At 39.7% G+C, this 21,416-nt stretch overlaps 1 protein-coding gene across 1 annotated transcript in view; it reads right to left on the bottom strand.

The window, feature by feature from the left end:
• The window catches only part of MYO3A (myosin IIIA), a 184,739-nt gene extending 175,923 nt beyond the window's left edge, over positions 1-8,816 (bottom strand). Inside the window, exons 1-2 of the mRNA XM_060164931.1 lie at positions 8,794-8,816; positions 7,838-7,924 (exon numbers count right to left, since the gene is read on the bottom strand). The gene's annotated coding sequence lies outside the window, so the exon portion shown is untranslated. The remainder of the gene's footprint in view (positions 1-7,837; positions 7,925-8,793) is intronic.
• Positions 8,817-21,416: the final 12,600 nt, after the last annotated feature.

The raw sequence follows: 21,416 nt of genomic DNA, 5'->3' as shown, positions 1-21,416 counted from the left end.
CAGTCTTTTTAACAATTTGTGTTGAGAAAATTGGAAATCCACAAGCAAAAGAATGAATTTGAATCCTCATGTTACACCACATGCAAAAACTGACACAAAATAGGTCAAAGACCTAAATATAAGAGCTAAAACCATAAAAATTAGAAGAAAATATATGGGAAAAGCTACATGACACTGAATTTGGCAGTGATTTCTTGAATCTGACACCAAAGCACAGGTAAGAGGAAAAAATAGATAAATTAGACTTCATAAAAATTAAAAACTCTTGTACCTCAAAGGACACCATCAACAGAGCGAACAGACAACCCACAAGATAGAAGAAAATATTTGTAAGTCATATACCTGATAAAGGGTTAATATCCAGAACATGAAGAACGCCTACAATACAACAACAAAATAACCTAATTTTAAAAATGGGCAAAGGACTTGAACAGACATTTGTCCAAAGAAGATATATACAAATGGCCAATCAGCATATGGAATCACTAATCCTTAGGAAAATGCAAATCAAAACCATGAAGAGATACTACTTCACAACCATTAAAATGGCTATTAACAAACAACAAAAAACAAGTGTTGTTCAGGGTGTGGAGAAATTGAAACTCTTGTGATTGCTGGTGGGAACGTAAAATAGTGCAACTGCTGTGGAAAATGACATGGTGCTTCCTCAGAAAAACACTGAATTACCACATGATCCAGCAATTCCACTTCTGGGTATATATCCAAAATAATTGAAAGGAGGGTCTCAAAGAGCTATCTGTACATCCAGCTAAAAGGTGGAAGCAGCCTGCATGTCCATCAGTGGATGAATGGATAAATACAATGTTTGATTACATATAATAGAATGTGATTCAGCCTTAAAAGGGAAGAAAATTCTGACACGTGCTACAACATGGAAAAGCCTAGAAGGCCTTATGTGTTGTGAAAAGAAAAGCCTGTCACAAAAGGTCAAATACTGTATGATTCCACTTACACATAGTACCCAGAAGAGCCGAATTCACAGACAGAAAGTACAATTGTGGTTGCTAGGAGATCAGGGAAGGGAAATGGGAATTATTACTTAACAGGTAGAGTCTCAGTTTGGGAAGATAAAAGAAGTTGTGGAGGTGGATGTGGAGGTGATCGTTGTACAACAACATGAATGTACTTACAGCCACAGAACTGCACATTTTAAAATGGTTAAAAGGGTAAACTGTATGTAATGTACATTTCACCACAATAAAAATATTACTCCGTATGTAGTACAGGGAAACAAAGTAAAGAAAAACAGGAGAGCCAAACTGAAAGATATGGAAGGGAGAGCAGAATGGTCTGCTTGCTCTCAGATCCACGCATGACCTTCCGTGTCCTGAATCTTGGGGGCTGACATCTCAAAACTGTATTTCCCAAACTCCTTGTCCCACTGGCTTCCTCCCCTGCTAGATGCTGTCAGTGAGAGTGCCAGGCAGGAGGCTGGATGGTAGGAGGATATTTCTCCTCTGCTTCCTCTGGGTTTTGTGGTGTCTCCATCAGTGGCTGTATCTCCCCAGAGGTCTCTGTTCCTGTAGAGCAGACTTGCCATGGTTCTAGATGGCCTCAGCTTCTGAATTCTGGTAAGACTATCTCCTTGCTGTAACTCTAGAGCCTGAGGCGTGACAACAGTTTTTTGCTACTGCTAACTTTTAGTTTGCCTCATGGTCCCATTTGGCTTTCAGATACCCTAAAACAGCAGTCCCCAACCTTTTTGGCACCAGGGACCGGTTTCATGGAAGACAATTTTTCCACGGGGCTGGGGATGGCTCAGGCGGTAACGCGAGTGATGGGGAGCAATGGGGAGCGGCAGATAAAGCTTCGCTCACTAGCCTGTCGCTCCCCGCCCGCTGTGCAGCCTGGGGGTTGGGGACCCCTGTCCTAAAACATTTGTAACTAATCCCCCATATGTCTTAGTCTGTTCAGGCTGCTCTAGCAAAAACAATATAAACTGGGTGGATTATAAACAACAAACATTTATTTCTCACAGTTCTAGAGGCTAGGAAGTCCAAGATCATGGTGCTGGTAGATGTGGTGTTGGGTGTGCGTTCATTTTCTTTCTAGACAGCTGTCTTTTTGCTGTAACCCCACATGGTGGAAGGGAGGAGCTCACTCTCTGTGGTCTCTTTTATACAATGCTAATCCCATCCATGAGGCTCTGCCCTTGTGACCTAATCACTTCCCAAAGGCCTCATACCCAACACCATTACCCTGGCGGTTAGGATTTAAAAATATGAATCTGGGGAGGATACAAACATTCAGACCATAGCACCATATTAAATTCCCTCTGTCGAACTACTTGGTATTAATTCTGTTTTCCTGACTGATTCAGTCTAACAGGCATCTAATCAGTTTGAGAAGGAGAGAATGGAGAAAAAGCAATAGACAGTGGCTGGAAGTTTTCCCAAACAGGTGAAAGGTATAAACACTCAAATTTAGGAAGCTCAGTAAATTTTTTTGAAAATCCACAGTCAGATACACTGCTATGAAACTACAGAAAACCAAAGACAATGAGAAGCTCTTAAAACCAACTGAATAGAAAAGATATATTACACATAGAAGGAAACAATTAGAGTGACTGCTGATATTTCAATAGAAAACAGTAGTATAATATTCAAAATGCTGAAATAAAATAACTGTTAATCTAGAACAAACAAAAGTATCCTTCAAGATCAAAGGCAGACTAAAGATATTTTTCACCAAAAAAAAAAAATTGAGTTTAATGACAGTGACCCCTAAGAAAGAGAACTTCTAAAGGATGTCTCTGAAGAATGATAATGGTCTCACAAGGAAGGTCTCAACTGCCAAAAACAGTAAATAAATTGTTACACATGTGTGTAAATCTAAACTAACACTGACCGTAAGAAACAATAATAGACAAAAATGAACAATAACAATCAAAAGCAGAGTGATAGAATTTAAAATGTTAAGTTCCTCATATAGTTAAAGAGGCAATTAGAAATAATAACTTTAGACTTTAAGATATACATGTCAAATATTTAAACACTAGACCCTCAAAATACTACGCATAATATTAAAAGAGAAAAAGTGATATTAACAAACTCATTCAATCAAAAAACTCAGGAAAAAAGAATAAAGGAAGCATTAAAAAAGCAGAAGAAATAGAAGTCATAAGATAGCCCTGTGGAAAGAATTATAAATATGTCAGTAATCACAAGAATTGTAAATGGACCAAACTCACCAGTCAAAAGACAGAAACCGGTAGCTTCTGGCTGTTTGCATGAGATTCACATAAACTACAGACAGAGATAGACTGGAAATAAAATAATGGTACCATGTAAATATTCAACAAAAGAAAGTGATGTGGCTAGATTAACATCCGACAAAATGTACTCTAAGGAAAAATATTTATTAGAGGTAAAGAGGATCACTACATAATAATCAAAGACTTAATTCACCAAGAAAATATAAACGCTCAAAACAGAGGCCCAAAATACGTAAAATAAGAACTGAAAGATATACAAAGAAAAATGGAGAAAGTCACAATTTTAGTGGGAGATTTTAACACACCTTGCCAGTGATTTCTGGATCAAGTGGAGAAAAAGCTTCTTAAGAATAAATAAAATTTAAACAATTAACAAAGAAAATTGAATGGATATCCTGAATACACATGAAATCCTGTGTCTAATAATGAATACGCTTCCTGAGCACATATGACTGCAATGTAATTAAGTAAGAAGTCAACAACTATTAGATAAATTTTTAAAAACCTATACCCTTGGATACTTTAAAAGGAGCAATTTAAGAGCCAAAGAGGAGATGTAATGACCATTTTAAAATAGACTTAGAACTGAATAATAATAAAAATACTACTCATGAGAATGTATGGGATACAACTGAAACAGTACACAGAGGAAAACAGCCTCAAATTTTCTATTACAAAGGAAGAAAAGCTAAAAATTATATAATTACAAAATAAAAGCAAAAAGTGTAGAAAAAAGGAAGATAAGAGTTGAAATTAAAGAAAGACATTACAGAAAAAGAATAAGACAAATTAGAGGATTGATAAATATAATAGTTCTTCAAAGAGAATTTTTTAAAAATAGACAAGCCTCTATCAAGACTGATCAAGAAAAAACCAAACAAGAGAGAAGGCACAGATGGACAGTACTAAGGATGAAAGACTAACAAATTACAGCAGAGACTAAAAAGATCATAAAAGGATATAATTTTATATCAAGAAACTTAAAAACAGATTAAATGGACAATTTCCTAGAAATAATATTAGAGAAGGAAAGAATAGAAAAATAAGTTATTTTTCTTGGAATGTTTGCATTAATGGGCCTTCATACTCTAACTCTTAACGCTCAATTCCTAACTCATATAATCACTAAGGAGAGTACGTTAAGTTCTTAAACACCAGAAAATCACTCTAAGTATCTTTTAATACTTTAGAGGTAATGATCAAATTTATCAGTAGAATGGGCTAGAAACCCAATTTAGGGATAATTGCTTCATAAGTGAACATGAGCACATTTTCTCTTCTCATATAACACAAACTTTAATCAGCTTAATTGCTAACTTTTCCAAAATATAGACAGAGAACTCCATTTCTCAATGAAAATGCAATTCACCCATGAGAGAAAACACACTAAGTAGCAAGTGGCTTTATTCAAAACTAAGCAACATTTTAACACTGCGATTCTCACTTTTTTCTGTAGAATATTACTGGAAGATCCTTCCCGTTATGCATGCACTTCTGCCAAGCTGTTTAAACTGCATCACATATGGTTTAAGTTAGAGTCAAAAGCAGCCCCTGTCTGTGATGAAAGAGAAATCCTGGAACATCAACAGGGCAGCTGCAGAACTTGTCTCTCTCCACAGACAGCAGCCAGAAGGATCTCAACACAGAAGCTGGACGACATTATCTTCCCGCTAAAAATCCTTCAAAATCCACATTCTTACCATGTCCTTCGGATCCTTTCTGACCTCCCTAAACTCAACCTATGTTCTTCACCACTCACAGTGACTGCAGCCTCAGCTGCCTTCTGACAAGTCTTAGAACATTGTAGACTCTTTGCTGCTGCAGGACCTCCTGTAGTCTTTGCCGAGATGCTTCCCCAACCACGTGCATGGCTGGCTGAACTTCTCTCAGCCATGGTCACATATCATCAGTTATTATGCCCACAAATGAACTGTGCATGATTTTAATTTATTGTGTAGATTATTCTCCTGGTATGATTATGAAAGCAATAAAGCCTTGCTGGTTAAAAGCAGCCTAGAGAAAAGTGAGTTTGCCATGTAAACTCACCTTCCAGAGACACCAGGCTGAATCACCAAGCAAGTTTCAAGTATTTCCTTTTTCACAGAACTTTAAAACACAGGCTCACAGAAATCTCTGGGCTCGCTGAACTACAGACCAGATAAATCGGTCACACATCCCTTCCAGCTTTCCAATAACACAGGCAATAAAGTTTGGTTTAAAACAAACCTTGTCCAGTTATATGTATGGTCTGCTTTGAATGAGCCATAACCCATGTTTTATTCCCTTCAATTTGCTTAAAAGCATTTTGTAGAGAAGGGAAACAAGATGTACTTCTAGCCATGTATCCTGCTTTCCACCACTCATTTTCTCATTCTGCGATTACTGGGATAAAAGTACGTGCTTAAACACTAGAACCAAAAGAAAGGCTATCAATTCCTAGAAAATTTCCCCCTACTTAAAAAGTGGCATTAGTGAGAACCCCAAAAACTTTAAGTCATCAAAACACAATTTTAAGTTTTGGTACAAACCTATAAACTTCAGTGTCCACAGCTGTAAACTGGAATAATAATGCATGTTTGAACTAATTCTCAGAGCTGACCTAAGTATCAAATGAGTTTTATGAGGAAATGATGCTTCTTAAATTGTAATACAGGATGACTCGCCTCCTTTTTCAAGGATGCAAGCTGGGTTATAGTTTTGGCCACACAATTACCTGTTCAAATTAGTAAGGGATATCTTCTGAGTCAGCAATCACAAACTGAGATGTCTGCAGGGACAAAGCAGGTAAAATATATGAGTGAAGCACGCCTGGATGAAATAAAAGCAGGGAGTAGAGGCATCGTGGCAAAGTGGAAAGTGTGTGCCCCATCCAAAGTGGGCGGCCACATCCTGGCTGCAGCGCTGCCAGCTGCAAGCCCCACCCTGCCTGGTCCTCTTGTTTTTCAGGAGAAGCGAGGACTCTGGGAATTTACGTAAATTTTACAAACCATTGGTAAATAGTCGTAAAGTAGTCAGTTATTTTAAAGTACCAAGCTGACCCAGATAAATATAGCAAATTCAGCCAAATTCAGCCTTTATACCTATATCAGCTTGTGACTTCTACATGAGGTTTGTTTTGTGTTCTTTGTTAAAAATGGCCAATAAACAAGAACCTATCCACGTGATGCAATCACCCTGGGACATCAGGAAAAACAGATAACAACAATGTCTAGCTTTTTTCTGACTGTGTATCAGATGCCAGGTACCTATAGGGCTTATAGTTTTACATGCATTATGTCATTTAACTTTTAACACTTATAAGAAACCCTTTCAGAAAGGCATTACTATAACCCCCATTTTCAGAAAAGAAGACTGAAGATTAGAGAGTTTTTAAGGTCATAATGCTGGTAAATGCAAGAGTCAAGAAACAAACCAGGTCAAAGTCCACAGTAGAAATTTGAGGACTTCCCTGGTGGCTCAGTGGTTAAGAATCCGCCTGCCAATGCAAGGGACACGGGTTCGAGCCCTGGTCCGGGAAGATCCCACATGCCGCGGAGCAACTAAGCCCGTGCGCCACAACTACTGAGCCCGCGTGCCTAGAGCCCATGCTCCACAGCAAGAGAAGCCACTGCAATGAGAAGCCCGCATGCCGCAACTAGAGAAAGCCCGCGTGCAGCAATAAAAACCCAACGCAGCGAAAAATAAAATAAATAAATTTATTTAAAAAAAAAAAGAAATTCGCTGTTCAGTGATAGATGATTTCAGTTCTAAAGAGTAATGCTTCCCAACTTGAGGTTCCTGACTCCCTGTGTGTCCTTAAAGTGGTAAGGGGTCTTCCGTGAATTAGTTTGAAAGTCTAATGGAAATCTGTTTACCCTCTAAGAATAACTGAGTTTGTTTCCTATGCAAAGGAAAGGGAGTTTTTTACATACAATCTTTCAAATTATAAATCCAGGGAAAAAATTGATGAAGAGACCCTCATTTGTTGGGTTAAAAAAAAAAAAAGGAAGTAGTTTACAGCACTGACATTGCAGAAATTATTAAAATGATCAAACATTCTTACATCAAAACTGTACATACTTTACGTCTATATAGTCTAAAGTATATCTGCACTTTCAAATATCTGTTTGTTTATCACACTATTAGTAGCAACTAATGGATTTCCAAATAGTTTGGACTTGACAGATAAAAGTTACTTTTCAAAGAATATTTGCACAAAAAAAAATAAGCTGTAAAGACACAGTTGAAAAAGGAAGTGCAGAACAATGTTACTCCTTATGTGACTGACCAAAATCTCTCCAAATAGATATAGTCTGGTATTAAAGATCACCACATTGAATCTTTTACTTTGTGCTTTTTTGGTTCCCAACAATAATAATAAAAAAGGACTAAGACAAATGAGAGTAATTTTTCACATGCCTAGACATCACATCAATATACTCATAAAGAACAAGTTATCTTTGAAATCTTATACATTTCTAAATTTCCCCATTTGAAAACAATTATCTTTTATAATATAATAAAAATCAATACGGCATGAATAACATGCACCGTCATTTATCTGTCAAAACTTGGCACTTAGGCTCCAGCAAATCCAGAAAACTTGTCGACTTTATCACCTACCTTTAGCAAAGCTTGAAAAGAATGCATAATAATGTTCGGATATCATGACACAGAGTAAGTATCCAGACTGCACCTGTGATCCTGGGCCTGTAACACACAACAAACAAGTCAAGGTGTTACAGGATAAGCATCAAGGATCCGTGGAAAGTATTTAGAAGTTGAACCTAGAAACGTTTAGGTAGTATGGCTCAACGATAATTTATTCCTCAGGTGTAGCATTATTTGCACAAGTAACACGGAACACCTCACATTCTGCACAGGCATAAAATAACTCTAAAGTTACGGACCAATGAGAATTAAAAAAAAAAAAAATTAAGAGGCTTTAAGGGCACGCATTCAATCAAGAAAACTCCAGACACAACAAAACCCATAAGGATTCTTTGGGTTTTCAAATTTTCTCAAAAATCTTTTTTTTTTCATTTTAGGACCATTACAGTGTCTATTTAAAGGCTTATAGCCAACAATCATCCCAATAATACAATATTATTTAATTTTTTTTTTAATTTCTCGTAGGAAAATTCTAGCAAGGTGCAAATAGAAACTACTACGAACAGGGCTGTTGGCGAGCAAGTCGAGATGACATCGTTTCTGGGAGGATTTCTCTACTTCTCAATCTCACAATGCTCTTTCCTGTCTGCACGTTCTCCTTAAGAAAGAAACTTTAGAGATGAGTCTGGAGCGGCAGGGACCCCAGCTCCACCGACCTGCTGCCAGAGAAATCAGCCCTGAACAGGCGTTCCCTCGGGTTGAGCCGGCGGGGCGCGGGCCACAGGTTCCCGAGACTCGGTCGGGACGAGGCGCGCGGTTCCCACGGGCCCCCCTCCCGTTCCTGGTCCGGTTTTCCGGGGTGGACGCGGGGTTCTCGGAGCCCCGCGTTCGCCCCACCCGCCCCCAGTGGCCGGGGAAACGACGCCGCCAGGCCCGGGGCTCCCCGCCGCCGAGGCCCAGACCCTTACCTGCGCCGGAAGCCGGCGTCTCCATCCACCCCTCGGGCGTGCAGGGCGGGACGGCCGGGGGCGGGGCGCTCGAGGGGGCGGCCCCTCGCCAGGCTCTGGAAGAGCGTTTTTCCTCCCGCCCGCGGGTGCCGCTTTTCCGCGGGACCGCCGGGAGTGGAGGCCGCGCTGTCGGCCTCGCGCTCCTCGCAGTGCCCGGGACTGGCGGCCGAGGCTGCGAGGGGCTTCATGGCGCTCGGCCGCGCCTCCCTGGCCTGGACCCCAAACTCCGTGGGGCTCGTGCCACGAGGATGTCATCTCGAGGCCAGCGGGCTCAGACCCTGAAATTGAGAGGGAGAATGACTAATGAGGTCTCCCCCGCAGATACCAGGTCACTTTAGCGGCCTGCGAAGGAACTTCTGCCTTAGGGAGGAGGCCTGTTAAATCACCAACCCTCTGGCTGGTCCTCTCTGTCTGAGCTTGAGCTCACCCGACGGGTCTGTGCTGGCCAGGTTCCCTGAACAGCCTAAGGGACATTTGGGGCATGCTTATGCCTTCCTCTCCTTCAAAAGGTGAGAACGACAAAAATGGCGTTTGATTCTGTTAATAATCTAAATGGGTCTGTCATTCGCGATGCCCCAAAATTCGAAGAATTCTAGAAGACCGAACAGGCGTCATCTAGTCTTAATCAATGCATCTGTCTTGAGGAAAAAACACGATCATTTGAGTAGATGCCAAAAGGGCATTCAGCATATTTATGATATTTTCCTCATAAAATACCTTTGAAATCTAGAACTTGAACAGTGGGTTTTTCTCAGAATATCGTGTATTTCATCTAATATGTGATGATATCTCAGAGTATTGAGAATATCGTATCAATACTAACATTATATAAACATTCAAATTTTCTAGTTCTTTCTTTAAAAACTAGATCATACCAAATATATGATTTAACATAAGAATTAATAAAGAGTAAGCAAATGGCCACATACAAAATTGTAAGAGGCCAACCATGACCAATTAAAATACAGTGGGAAAAATGGATCCCGTTCACAATAGCAACAAAGAATACAAAATAACTAGGGATGATAAAAAATGAGAAAGGTGGGAGATCTGAAATCGAGAAATCATCTGTAAAGTATTTTATAATTGGAGAGTCATAGAATATCCTTCAGTGAGAAGACAAGATTTTAAATACATAATTACTGCCTCCCAAATTAAGAGACAAAACATTCTAAACTTCATCTGAGAAACTACAAGCTAGAATAGCTAAGACCAGTGGTCCTCAGACTATGGTCTGGGGGTATCTAGGGTCCTAGAAACTCTTTCAAGGGGTTCACAGGATCAAAATTGCTTTCATAACAATATTAAGACTTTCTTCACTTTTTTCACTCCCATTCTTTCACAAATATACAGTGAAGTTTCCCAGTGGTTGCATAGTATGTGATATCACAACAGATTGAATGCAGAAGCAGAAATGTCTTCTGTTACGCCAAACATTAAAGGAATTAACATGAATTTAAAACAATGCCATTTCTCCTACTAAATTTCCTTTGTTTTGGAAAATATAATTATTTTTCATAAAAAATGTTATTGATATTTATGTTAACACGTAATGAGTTTCCTAGTTTTTAAAATTAATATAGAAACAAATATTTTTTATTTTCTTAGTTTTAATTTTCTGATATGGTATATATTGATGAATATAACACAAACAAAAGCTCTTTGGAATTCTCAATGATTTTTAAGAGTGTAAAGAGGGTTTGAAAAACCCCAAAAGTTTGAGAACCTTCTGATAACAATGAAAAAAACCCATATTATTAAACTATAATAATTAAGGGCACTAACTCAAGAAGAGAACAGTGTGTCTAATGCAGTCAGCAGCCTAAGACCATCAAGGACAAAACCTGTAGCCCTACGACTGATTCATTGTAACAGTGGAGACTGGGCACCAACAGTGGAGACCGGCCACCAGAGAAACCATGAGATGAAGTTTTGATCGGCTCAAAGCAGAGAAGGGTTGGGAGTAGAGGGGCCAGCCTGAGGTCTGGACTGCAAAATGAGCTCAGGGTCCTGTTTCCGTGGATAAATGTAGAATGTCGCACTCAGAAACACCTTACCTGAAGCTCTGCACCTACATTGTAATCAAGTCTGCTTCTCTGTGTCAGAGTGAGTTAGAACCTCCATGCAAGATTGGGATGTTTCATTCTTACTGTTACAATCTCAAAAATCGAATTTTCTGATAGTCTCTGGCTTCAGAGAACAGGATTTTCCAAAGAGTAAGAAAACAGTAGGCACTCAGAGGAGATGGTTTTTGTGACCCTTTACAGCTACACGTGCCCTTGGGAAGGAATATGGTTTCCTGTTCATCTTATATGAATGAATGAATGAATTAAGATGAATGAATGAATATGGTTTCCTATTCATCCTGAATAGCCAGGCAGATTCTGTACTCTCACTCTGAGCTTTTTTTTTCGGTCTCAAAAAAAAAACCCCACAACTGATTAACTAGTCCAAAAGCACTTGCTAACAGATATGAGAACTTTACATATGATACAAAGCCATAAAAAGCAATATAGGAGAAAAACTTTGTTCAGTAAATGATTTTAGGACAGTTGGTTAGCTTTTAGGCAAATACGTAATTAGATCTTGTGTCATATCATGCACAAGATAAATACCATAAGGATTAAAAAGTTAAATGTAGGAGACTTCCCTGGTGGCACAGTGGTTAAGAATCTGCCTGCCAATGCAGGGGGCATGGGTTCGATCCCTAGTCCGGGAAGATCCCACATGCCGCGGAGCAGCTAAGCCCGTGAACCACAACTGCTGAAGCCTGCGCACCTAGAGCCCGTGTTTCGCAACAAGAGAAGCCACCGCAATGAGAAGCCCGCGCACCGCAACGAAGAGTATCCCACGCTCTCTGCAACTAGAGAAAGCCCACGTGCAGCAACAAAGACCCAACACAGACAAAAATAAATATTTTTAAGTTAAAGTTAGAAAATCAAAAGCCTAGTTAAAGTTAAATGTAATATCTATCAAATATTTGGATGGGAAAACATTTTATGTTTAAAAACAATTTTATGGGAAAATTATTGGTAACTTTAACTGAGAAATCTGGTATGTCCCTTAAAACCATCAACCAAAACAGAGAAAAAACAACAAACCTGCAAAGGGAAACTATACTCTGGAAAAAATAGGTGCCACAGATCAAACAGCGTTCATATCTTTAATCTATAAAAGAAAAGTGCATTGAAACCAGGACTTTAATGGTTAAAGAAGACCATATATAGGTAAGTGCTGCAATAGAGGGATAGGTAGGAGGCTATGGAAGCACAAAGGAGAAAGCAGGTAATTCTATGTGGGTCTGGGTTGAGGGGTTGAATAAGGGCAAGGGGAAGGGAGGGTAGTCAGGGAAGTCTTCTCAGAGGAGTTATTGGGTTTGGGGCGTAAGGCTGCATAGGAGCTCATCACTAGGTAGACAGAGGAAAGGAGATCTTAGCAGACAGACAGAGGAGTATGTGCAGCAATAAAAAGTCCTGGGGGAAACAAAATGCCTATGGCTGGAGAGGCATGGCAGATAAAGCTGCAATGTGGAGGAGTTTGTGTAACGGAGCAGCACCCCATGGGGCTTTCCGGGGGTGGGGGGGAACAGGAGGCAGGCCTTCACCCGCATCCTCTGCTGGAGCTCCTCTCTGAAGTACCTAGATGGTAGTGTGTGATGCACATTTCCTGAGTGGTTTTGCAGATGTGAACCACGCCCCCCAGCCCCAGCCCCACCCCTCCCCCCCCACCCCCACACTCCCACACCTCCAACAAGTGGAAGATGTTAATTACTTGACAAGAGCACACAGCCCCCAGGCCTCCTGGAGCCTAAGGACTGATGATGTTAACCCCTGAGACACCGCCCCGCTACCTCACCGTCAGCCAATCAGAGTGGCGCACAAGCTGATCGCACACACACGGGACCCTTCACCTGGCTTTTAAGAGCGCTTTGCCGAAACCGTTCACTGAGTTCGGGGCTTTTAGGGCATGACCCACCTGTCTCCTTGCATGGCCCTGTAGTGAACCTTTCTCTGCCCCAAACTCCGATGTTTCAATTTGTTTGGCCTCAGTGTGTGTCGGGCACACGAAGTTGCGTTAACATTTGGTCCAAAAGCCCCGTATGCTACACCAAAGAGCACAGATGTATTTGATCATGGGAATTAATTAAAGACATTTCCATCGTGAATACCACAATCTGATAGGTGAGACAGAGAAGAAGAGGTGACTTTGAGGGCTACTAAGGATTTTTGATGGCCAGATTTTGTAACTGAATGTGGCAGAAAGACAAAAGAGTTGGAATGACTGAGGTTTTTGCCTTGGGTCTGATGACACAAAAGGGAATCTTCTTTTTGTTAGCAGTCCACACCTTCCCCTTTGCTCCCTGAGAGATCTATTTTTGACGAAGGAATGCCTTGATAAGCGTAGGACACACGTACTACCCACCACTGCTACCCCACCCCCCCACCCCCCCACCCCCCCACCCCCCCACCCCACCCCCCCACCCCCCCACCCCACCCCCCCACCCCCCCACCCCCCCACCCCCCGCCATGAGTGTGCTTGAGTGATAAGAAATGGTTGCATAACTGTTTTCTAGGAAAGTTGATTTCGGTCAGTTGAGGGTTTTGTTTTGCGGAGTAGAATGAAATGTTTGGGGAAAGAACTAAGAAGCTCAGGAGCCATTTGACTACATTTTGCCAAAGGGTGAAAGAATAGAACCCTCTTCTCTATGAAGCCTTCAGTAAAACCACAGGAGGGATGGTGTAGGCTGGAGATAAGATGAAGTATTAAGTCTAGCCTCAAGGTGACTCACATAGACCCAGTGCTATCCCTCAACTAGTTAGAGAGCTGTGGTCCCAGAAACCGAAGTACAGAAGGAGATGTGGGTTTGGGATGGAAACAATTCTAAATTCCACATGGTGTGTCTGACATGTAAGTAATTATTAGGCATAAGATACAGCTTTTTTAGAATGTTCAAAGTCTCTCCCTTTTAGAATAGGTTCATATCTCTTTTACCTCCAGAAAGGGCAGGGTTTACTTTCCTTTGTCTCCTATGTTACTTTGTTCTGCTCGTAAGCTCTTTTTACTGGACTGGTTTTCTGCCATCTCACGATATGTTCTCTACTGTTATTTTTCCCTGTATTTCCCCCCCTCTTATGCAGGAGATGCTCAGACTCTGCCAGAGATTTAGGGACTTTTATTTCCAACCAATTAGAAACAAGACATAAAGAGCTGTGGCTCAGGGTAGAATGTCATCTTTATTACTCTCAAACAGAAATTAAAGAATGAGCCCCACCTCTTCTCTCTCATTCCAGTTTTAACCCACCTGTCCAGTGCCGGGCAAAGGGGCTCAGAGGAAGCAGGAACTGAATGGACGTGACAGAGGCAGACCCCTCCTTGTAAGCGAACCCAGCACAACTGGTGCAGAGATTCAGGAGAGCAGGTAAGGGAAGGAACAGGGCTCCTGCCGGCATTCAGAGCCTCAGAAACACCTCCCTGAAACATCTGTGCAAGAACTGCAGCCCAGTGAAATTAGTTCTCAAACGTAGCCTTACCTCAATCACACTGGTACTGACTTCATTTAGATTTTCACCACCCTAGGGTATTCCGGCGTTTTCCTGACTCTTGCCTCTGCTTTGCAACCCCAACTTTACAATAAGTTAAACTATGGGCTGTATTACTCAAGCCCTTCGGAGGAAGCCTCCTTACATTGATAGCACACCCATGTGGTGACCCTCTCAGGCAAGAACACATAGTACAGGGTCCACAGATCTCTCCAACAGCTCTCTTCTTTAAATGGCATGGAAGGATTACATAAGTATCATTTAATGACCGTGAAATAGAGGTTTTAGGCAAACATGATTCAGGGTGAGCTTTTCCTGATTAGTGATATAATAACCCTTCCCTGTGATTACAACAGTTAATGAACGGGCCAGGAGTTCAGAATGCACACATCTATGGAAGAAGTTTGTTCCCATTGATGTAAGCAACCCCAATAAAAATCCCAATGTCATTCTTTTTTGAGAGTTCCTGAAGCTGAAATGTAGACACAGCCTTGTCTTCTGCATTACAAACTAATTTCTGATTTCAGAACATTGCAAAATTCTTTGTCATGTAATTAATTCAAGGCGGAGAAGCCTCAAATGGTGAGGTGAAGCAGGTTGTCTTGGTGGTGTTAAATTATACATTTGGCTAAAGCTGAAGTAAAGTAACCCCACAGAGCTTGTTAAAATATTCACACTACGAATTAGTGTAATGGGGGCAGTAGATTCTGTGCAAGATAGCTTTGGAAAGCAGGAAAACCAGCAGAGTAAATGTCAAACAAACAAACAACAGAAACAACAAAAACAAAGAACAAAATCTACCTTTGGAAATACGTTTAAAAATGTTTCCAGGTCCTCCCACGTATTTTTCCCTTCAAGTCCACCAAATATGTGGTTTTTCACTCCCTTTCATAGATATCTGTCCTTCTGATCTTTTTAAATTGTGACCCTCAGGGTATAATTAATTCTCATTCCAATGAGTTTATCTATAAAAGGAAACAAACATCGGAAGCACTCCCTGTGCCATATGCCTACCAGGCCCTTTCCATTCACCATTTAATTGAATCCTCACAAGAACCCAACTGTAAAGAAATGAGCATTTCCATTTTGCAAAAGAGGAAACTAAGGCAAAGGGAGGTTAAGTAACTAACCCAAGGTTGTACTGTTTATAAGTCGTGGACCCAGGTAGTGAGAAGCAATGTATATGTAGTTGAGCAGGTATAGAGCATGAGATGTGTAGCTGACTTGCCTTGTTTTAAAAGTTGCCTAGGGCTTCCCTGGTGGCGCAGTGGTTGAGAGTCCGCCTGCCAATGCAGGGGACGCGGGTTCGTGCCCCGGTCCGGGAAGATCCCACATGCCGCGGAGCGCCTGGGCCCGTGAGCCGTGGCCGCTGAGCCTGCGCGTCTGAAGCTTTGCTTCGCAACGGGAGAGGCCACAACAGTGAGAGGTCTGCGTACGGCAAAAAAAAAAAAAAAGTTGCCTAAAATAATAAATTCTAATGGCATTTCTTTGTTTTTAGACACTTTGTTTATAAACAGTTGCTTAGATAAGAAATGGGGGACTTTGACATGCCAGATTTGTTGATTGTCCTTTTTTTAAAAAATCATAGTGAAATACACATAACATAAAAATTCCCATCTTAACTATTTTTAAGTGAACAGTTCAGTGGCATTAAGTACATTCACATTGTTGTGCTACCATCACCACCATCTATCCACAAAACTCTTGTCATCTTGTAAAACTGAAACTCTGTGCCCATTAGACAGTAACTACCATTCCGCATTTCCCCAGCCCCTGGCAATCACTGTTCTACTGTCTGTCTCTATGAATTGGCTACTCTAGTTACTTCAGATAAGTGGAATCATATGGCCCTTGTCCTTTCCTGGCTGGCTTATTTTACTTAGCATTATGTCCTCAAGGTTCATCCATGTTGTAGCATGTCATAATTTCCTTCCATTTTAAGACTGAATAATATTCCATTGTACGCGTATACCACATTTTGTTTATTCATCCATTGATGGACACTTCCACCTTTTGGCTGCTGTGAATAATGCTGCTCTGAACATGGATGTACAAATCTCAAGTCTCTGCTTTTAATTCTTTTGGGTATATATCCAAGAGAGGAATTGCTAGAGCAAATGGTAATTCTATTATTAATTTTTTGAGACACAACAATACTGTTTTCCACAGAGACTGTACCATTTTACATTCCCACCACAGTACACAAGGGTTCCAGTTTCTTCACATCCTCTCCAAAATTTGTTAAGTGCTGGGTTTTTTGAGTAGCCATCCCCACGGACGGGAGGTGAGGTTGATTGCCTTTTAATGCATAGGCTTGCTTTTGCCTAGAAAGGGAGGAAACTTCCAAGATACCCCCAAATATCTTCCCACTGACTTATAAATGCATCCGAAATTCTTTGCAATGTGTGAGTCATTCCAGGCTCTCAATAGAATGCATATTAGCTGTTAATGGTAAAGAGCAGTTATGTAATTCATTTCACATATCCTTACAACCTTTCCGTGAGGTCAGTATTATTATCCCCATGTTACACGTGAGGAAACTGAGGTCTGGATTATTCAAGAGTCAGGAGATTCAAACTCAGATCCTCTGGCTCCAAATCCTGGATGGTTCCACACTGCTAGAAACTGGAGGCTGTTGGGAAGTGTGTTAAAGAGGAAGTTGTTATCACTGATTAAAAATTATTGGATTGATTAGCAGAGAACAGGACCTGAGAGGGTGTGGGACACAGCACTGCTTAGTCTTCATGGTGGGGTTGGGAGCGGAAAAGGGTTGAAAAACGTGGATGCTTGTAGTGAGCCTAAATTCAAGTGAACGATTCTAGGATCTGGAAGTTGCGGAGCCTTCCAAAGAGAAGTATGTTGAGGCAGAAATTGAGGAAAACTAAATACAACCATAACCAGTTTCACTACTTTGCAGAGGATGGGGTTTGTTGCTGACAAACCTAGAAACACTGGGCAAAAGTGTCTCTCCTTCTCAATTTTCCACCTGAAAAATGGAGATCACTATCTTTCTTATAGGAAAAAGCAAGTATTTGATTCTATAATGTTCTAAGCTTCTCAGAGAACAAACGTTTACTATGTTTTCTTTCCTTGATTTAACTCTGAAAATGACAAGATAAACTTTCTTTCACTGTTCAACATAGAACTTGAATATTTAAAACAAAACACTGTATATGAAAGTGTTAAACTCTTTCAGAATTTGCTATATTACAGCTCTAGAATGACTATGGACCCCATTCACTTAAAAAATAAACCTGTAATAATGTTTGACATTCTAATAATGCAGTTTGAAAAATTGCTTCAAGACCAGTGTTTTGAGATAAATGGGAGACTAAGAAATGAAAAGATCAGGCATTACGACCCTTTCATTTGTTCACATCTGATCATTTAACAATAAGAACTTTAAAATGTGAATAATCTTTTAGTAATCCACCAACTTTATTCATTCAATAATTTCGAAGAATGTAACAGTAATATGTTGAATTCAGAAATGAGACAAAATTAGAAATATGAATAAACAGAAAAAAATGTAGAAAAGCTGTGGAAATAAGCTTGAGAATAGTCTAATACAACCAGGTGTCCCTAATAAAAATCATGTCCTAATAGTGCTTTACCCATTTCAAAGTATTTCTTAGTTTACATGGAAGTGTGTCAGTGGTGACTGTAATTCACACGTTCAACATGACTGCTAAGTATAAGTTTAAAACTACTAGGGTCATGCTCTGTCTGCAGGGATAGCATATCACCAATGAAATGATACACATTTGTTCCAAAAAGGATTGTGAATGGAGCCTAACTTAAAAGTCTTTAAATTAAAAAAAGAGATAGCATATCTTTTGGTGAGTGTGATATGAAAGATTATTTCCATGGCCCATTATACTCATCTGGACAAGTGCCACAGCAAATGTTACTTGACTCTCTGGCTCCTGGAAAGAGATCCAATTCTAGACCTGTCCTGGAAATTAAGATATAAACTTTGATTGTCTCCAGGGGACTGACTCTGGTAATGGCAAGGCCGGGGAGTTTGACATCTTTAAAAGTATACTTGATCAAGAAGGTCCTAAAGGAACATGGTTTGATTAAAGTACTTCTGCAAAGCAGGTCAGGAAAGTCCTCGGGAATGCTTTGCCACTGTCCTCACTAAATAGCTCTAAAATTACTTACACATATACACAATTGTAGGTATTCCAAAAGATTTTGTTTATTTGATGTATTTCACAGTGTGTGTGTATATGTAAACAAATGCGCATATGCTGGGATGATTCCTATCTCACTCAAGGTCACAAATATTTTTAGAATAAATGGATAGTAAAGAAGAAAAATTAGCCAGTAGAGGCTCCTATAAGAAGTCAGATGAGAAAAAAAAAAGGAAGAGAGGCAGCAGTGTAGGAAAGGCGTTTTTTAAGCTAGTGGAGAGTTAAAGCAAGAGAAAAAAGCCAATAGAAGAGGAAATACTGAAGATCACGTGCCAATCTACCTTAGAAAAAAAATACATAGCAGATGTTAAGCGCATACGTCTTGCCCTGTGCAAGTGGCTTTCCATAAGTTTTCCCTGAACACCCCTGAAGCATGAACCTTATTTTCTCCCATAGAGTACCTTTAAAACAGCTCTGAGCCCATTGCATTAGGATTTTTGTTTATGTGTCTTCTCAAAGTCAGAAATCACCATTTATTCATTTTTGTGTCCTCGATGCCTCAGCACAGGGTGGCAATTCTGTTTGGCAACTGACTAAATGACTGGATGAAAAGACAGGGAGAAGAGGAGGAAGAATGATCTGGGACCCCCAGGCTTCCTTTTGTGTGAATTAGGAGAAGCCTACAGTGAGGACATTTCTGGCTTCCACTTTGGGTGAATTAAACAGAAAAACATAGCAAACAAAGTTCACAAAAGACTGCTCAGCTAAATCTATTATTGTTCCCACTAGGGAATGTCAACTGCCCATTTACCTTGTCGACACAACCAGAGAGGTCACTACAGGGCATGATGGTCCAACACAGAGCCTCACGTAAGTGAACATTAATAGTTATATATGCTTATCCGGGTGACATATTTCTTCTTCCTCTGTGATTGTGAACCATCTTCCTGATTCTTAAACACATTGAGCATTGAGTATCTGATCATCTGAGTCTTTTTGAAAGTAAATATAAGAAAAAACTATACTTGACGCTTTGATCCAGGTTACCACAGCCCACTTTTTTCAAAATCATTTTTATGCCAGCTGCTGCCCAGGTCTGAGATGATTGATATCATTACTGGTAGTGAATGAGCATCTGAGAAAGGCAAAGTGAAGCTGATCAGAGGTCATTTTCCATGGGCAATCCATCCTGCATAACCCTCAGTGTCCCATTTGTTTTTCCCTCTTCTTTAAACTTTATCCATCTTTTTTCTCTTTAAAATGTTTTGTCATCTTATTAATACTGTGATTGTTCTCAATGAGGAGTTATTTATTTATGCCCTATTAATATTGCCCATATGGGTTTAACACTGTGTTAGGTTCCCTGATGAACAGAAAAGAAGCAAACGGAATGGCTCCTGTCTTCAAGTGGTTAATATTAATCTGTCACATTGAACAGCAGATAGAAAAACTTAATAGCTGTCGTTTATGGTGATTTACAGTTAAGTGCTTCCTCACATAATCTCTTATTTCTTTCCTTCTAACAATTCTATGGGGAGCTCTTGATGGAACCAGGATTCAAATGCAGTTGTTTAATCCTGTCTGTCTGCATGTATGCATGTGTATATATGTTATATATGAGTATATATAATTTTTATGTATAAATATATATTTTATTTTGCATAAATATATTTATATTGCATACATACATATAGGTATGTATATATACATATATGTATATGTGTACACACGTATATATACATACATACACACGTATATATTTTTTTAAGTTGATGCAATTTCAAGACTCTAGTTCTACTCTGGATTTATAACTTACTGGCTGTTAAACATGGGCACACAGACCCAGTTTCTTTATCTGTAAAATGAAAATGGTAAGCCCAGTCATAACATATTTTTGCAGGAAATTTGTGAAGACCCAATAAAATAGCATTTATGAAACCATTCTCAAAGTCACAATAAAAAATGTGAAACATTATTATATATTGTGGTTGCCCTGAAGAGAAAACTTCAGAGGAAACTGAAGATTTCTTAAGAACCAAGAAATTAAATGGAAACTTGACAAATAGTCTCCCCAGGAGACCATTTTGTTGGTCTTCAATCCTGAAATAGGAAGGGACCAAATTTTCTTCTCTGAGACTCGTATTTATACCAGAAATAGGAGGTTTGCTTGGCCACGCTTCCTGCTAAAATGCCATGGACACAAAACACATTACATAATATGTACATACATATCCCTGGCATACAGAGTCAAGGAATATTCAGAAAGAAAGGTATATTTAAGTTTTACATCCTAATTATTGAATTAAAAGTAGACCTTTAGCTCAATACTAAATTTCCTGTAGTGACAGATTTGTAAGTCGCAAGCTTACCAAAGTGAAAGAGAGAGAGAGGTTTTAAAACTATAGCAGTAAGATGTTCTGGAGTAGCTGAAGGACTCTATAATCGTGCGAAATATTTCCATTTATTTCCTTATTTATTTTACTTACCTATTTATTTATTTATATTGAAGTATAGTTGATGTACAATGTTATATGCATTTCAGGTGTGCAACATAGTGATTCATAATATTTAAAGGTTATACTCCATTTATAGTGATTATAAAATATTGACCATATTCTCTGTGCCTTATAATATATCCTTGTAGCTTATTTATTTTATACATAGTAGTTTGTACCTCTTAATCCCCTATATCTATTTTGCCCTTCCCCCTTTCCCTCTCCCCACTGGTAACCATTAGTTTGTTCTCTATATCTGTGAGTTCGTTTCTTTTTTGCTATACTCACTAGTGTGTATTTTTTAGATTCCACATGTAAGTGATGTCATACAACATTTGTCTTTCTCTCTCTGACTTATTTCACTTAGCATACCTCCAAGTCTACGCGTGTTTTTGCAAATGGCAAAATTTCAT

The sequence above is a fragment of the Lagenorhynchus albirostris genome, chromosome 1 (assembly GCF_949774975.1).
Source record: "Lagenorhynchus albirostris chromosome 1, mLagAlb1.1, whole genome shotgun sequence".
Taxonomy (NCBI): Eukaryota; Metazoa; Chordata; class Mammalia; order Artiodactyla; family Delphinidae; genus Lagenorhynchus; species Lagenorhynchus albirostris.
The sequence above is the reverse complement of the archived record's forward strand: the minus strand, read 5'-3'. Positions and strand labels throughout refer to the sequence as shown.